This window comes from Bidens hawaiensis, unplaced genomic scaffold (assembly GCF_021521415.1).
Source record: "Bidens hawaiensis isolate Kalapana, Puna unplaced genomic scaffold, B.hawaiensis_p1.1 tig00022523_1, whole genome shotgun sequence".
NCBI classification, from domain to species: Eukaryota; Viridiplantae; Streptophyta; class Magnoliopsida; order Asterales; family Asteraceae; genus Bidens; species Bidens hawaiensis.
In genome coordinates, this window is record NW_027493512.1 from 298,175 (window position 1) to 302,133 (window position 3,959).

Genomic DNA, 3,959 nt, shown 5'->3' on the forward strand with positions numbered 1-3,959 from the left:
TTATAAATAAATAATTAATCATAAAATTTCTGGAAATATTTTTATAAAATTCTCCATGTCTTAATGTATTTTTTCAAAAATTTGCATAATTTATATATAAGTACATATTTAGTTATGATTAATCAAAGATTTAAATTATAATTGTTTTAACGAAACCGGCAGTTTTGTGTTTAACGGACTGACTGGTATGTCAAAATGTCAAAAGTGGTCAAATATCATATTTTTGAATGATATTGATAAAAACGAACTTGTTACGAAAATTCCGGACAAATCGGGTGGATTGGGCGCGTTTTGTATAATCAAAACCGTGTGAAAACGGAAACGAACCCTGCGATCAAACCAGACACCGAAACCTTAAAATTCTTTCATAAATCAAATCATTTTATCAATCAATATATTTACTTAAGTTTATGTGATCTTACCTAATCCCGAAACGTATAAACGATCAACTGAGCTAGGCTCGGAAAACGGTGAAACCGAGCCAAATGCAATTTTAAACATTTCATAGTATACAACGTCACAATCTAAGACTATGGTCATGTTCTGGGCCTAACAGCTATACCCAGATTATCTATACAGCCCGACTTAACTTGAACACTGTACTAGTATTAACGATACAATACCGTTTATAGGAATCAGGCTATAAACGAGGCATCTGACTTATTGATACGTAATTTCTGTGCGAACTACGATAAGGTGAGTTTCACGACCCCACTTTCTAAACTGTTTTACGAACTTTTGGGGTGGAAAGCATGTTTATACACGTTATCGATCTGAAAACGATTCGGGACATAAAATATCTGAACAATTATATATGAAAAGTCCCTACAAACATAATGATTGACTACGTGCTGATGAAAGATGGTTATTATCATTAATTGATATATTAAGTGGAGATAATACGAATTTGCAAAACATAATGAAATTACACGTAACAGCAGGTTTATACAAACATGTTATGTAATGTTAAACATAACTAATTTTGGAGACAACGTGGTCTGTAATGGCCATGGGGATAACGTGGCCTGTGATAAATAGGGGGCTATTGTAGGCGGAAGGGGGGCCACAATAGTTATAAACTAAAGTTGAGTATGGCTTACGAGCCAAGTTCTGCTGCAACTTATAAACTAAAGTTGAGTATGGCTTACGAGCCAAGTTCTGCTGCAACTTATAAACTAAAGTTGAGTATGGCTTACGAGCCAAGTTCTGCTGCAACTTATAAACTAAAGTTGAGTATGGCTTATGAGCCCAATTCTGCTGCAACTTATAAACAAAAGTTGAGTATGGCCTATGAGCCAAGTTCTGCTGCAACTTATTAAACAAACTAACTTGATTATGACATGAATGTTAAGAAAATAATGTGATTATGAGTATTGAGGGCGGATGGGGAGCCACAGTAATTGGTGATACGTGATAATACTATATGTGCATATGTGTCTATATACATGCTACGTGATTAGCCGTAGGAAACACTATGTGTAGAATATATTAATTATTTGCGTGTACACTATATAATGTTTGAGTTTACATGGAATCATTGTGGGTGGAAGGGGGACCACAGTGGTTGAGTTCATGTGGAACCGTTTTGGGAGGAAGGGGATCCACAGTGGTTGGTTAAACACAGAAATTGGAAACAGGTAGTACGAACAAACAATCACGATTTTACTGAAATTTCGAATTTATATTATAAACTTACATGTGTGCATATGCACACACACAAGGATATGGCTGTATATATTTATACAAACATAAAATGCATATTTTTACATACGCGCGTACATACAAACTGTGACTGTGTGATACGCAGAACTGATTTCGTTAAACTTATGAAACTCACCAACTATTCGTAGTTGACCTATTTTAACATGCTTTTCAGGTAATCAGATATGAGAAGTAATTTTCTGTGCGTTACGTGTCTGATTGGTGATTGCTGTCATGGGCATTTGAGTTAGAAGTAAAGTAATTGAAGAACCGGTTCGATTGTATCACTTAGTTTGTAAAAGATGTTAGAACGATATAATATATTGTAAACTAGTTAGTAATGTTTCTTTATGAACAATGTATTTGATACCAGTTGTGTCTGTTGCATTTCCGTTTTACGCTTCCGCAATACGCTTAACGGGGTGTGACACTTTTTTATTACTATGTACTTATATGCTCAAACTTATGAATTGCTCACCAACCTTTGTGTTGACAAACTTTATTTTATGAAATGTTACAGGTTTGATTTTTGTTGACTTGAGGACTTGACGACAACGTTACCAAAACTATTAGGGTATTAGTAAAACGAACAATATAATTGCTACTTGTATTCAACTTGTTTGTGTGGACGAGATGTGTTGTTTATTGATACGTTGAAATAAAATGAGTTAATTAAATATTGTCACTTTAAATAGTGTCTTGTGTATTTGGGCAATCGGTTGCACCCCGACATGTTTCGCCGCCTTTGGTCGGGGTGTGACAGATTACTTATAAATTGATATTGTATAAAATATAATTGTTTATAAAATATCCGTACTTATATTATTAAAACGATAACAATATATATTTATAAAAATGTCATTTGTTTATAAATTACTTAGCCAAATTATTATTATTATTATTATTATTATTATTATTATTATTATTATTGTCACACCCCAACTAGAGCATAGGAGTGTGACCAATAGTTGGTACCTGTTTTATAAATATATCAGAGTTTAAGGTTGTAAAGCGGGAGTTTTAATTAAAATATTAATATATTTCAAAAGTCGAGAATTAAACACCCGATAGTTGGTACAAAAGTCTTTGAAACATATAAACCATAATTTACATTATTTTAATAACAAAAACTCCGTCTGAGCCATCAGATCGTCTAATGGCTATTCTTCATCTCCAAAACCTAATCTTGAGTACCTGAAAAACAATTATAAAATACGTCAGCAACGCATGCTGGTGAATATGTTGACACAAAATATTTTGATAATTAATTATCCCCTCGAGACATCGTAGGCCTCGGCCCAACATGGCTTAGGAAACAATCAAGTTCTGAAAGTCTGAGTGACTATTACAAACTCCAGCTCAACTCGAAACCGCTCAGCGAACATCGCAGCGTTCAAGATCGTAGCCACTACCTATATACACAAGATTATCCCCACTCGAACATCGTAGGTCCGGCCCAACGTGACGGAGGCATAATCAAGCGTGGTGCGGTGTGCCCACCGTCTACCCACATATGAAAGAATCCAGACAAATGTATACGATAGCCTGAGGGCCAGCGATTACCTTTGTTTATAACGTTTTAGGGATACAAAATCCCATGTAATCATTTATAAGACTCGATTTATAAAGTTTTAAAGAGTTGGACATATTCACTTTTGTTATGATCAGTTTAACCCACTGATGAAATCTTCTTGTTACCTCGGACCTATAGTACGAAAATAACCTTTTATAAATACTAGATCAGTGAGCTAGCTTTAGACCTTTAGTCTATTTGCATAATCATTACCTTGATAGTCATTTCTCCTTTATAAAATACTTGGACCTTTAGTCCAAGAAGTTTTATCTTTTAAACACTACGTTTCTTTTTCATGAAGAAACATATATATCAAGTTTCTTCTTCTTCTTATTATTTTTTTAAGAAACATTATAAAATCTTTATAATTATAAAGAAATAATATTTTATATATACCTTGTCTTATAAAACTATATTTTACCTTTTTATCTGGCCAAGGTATAGACTATGCCCCCGACTAGGGTCTAAGCCATATATAATAAAGTAATTGGGCGGAACCCCTACCTTGTATGGCTAGCTTATTTGAAATGCCTAAGCTTGATACGGGCAGCACTTTTACTTGTCGGCGGGTAAACATAACATAACTATCAAAGTTTGAACACTTGCACGTACTTCGAGAACGGATCGTCGGAACGTCGAGGTCAACGAACGAAATACGAGACAAGTGATAGTAAAGAGAGATTTT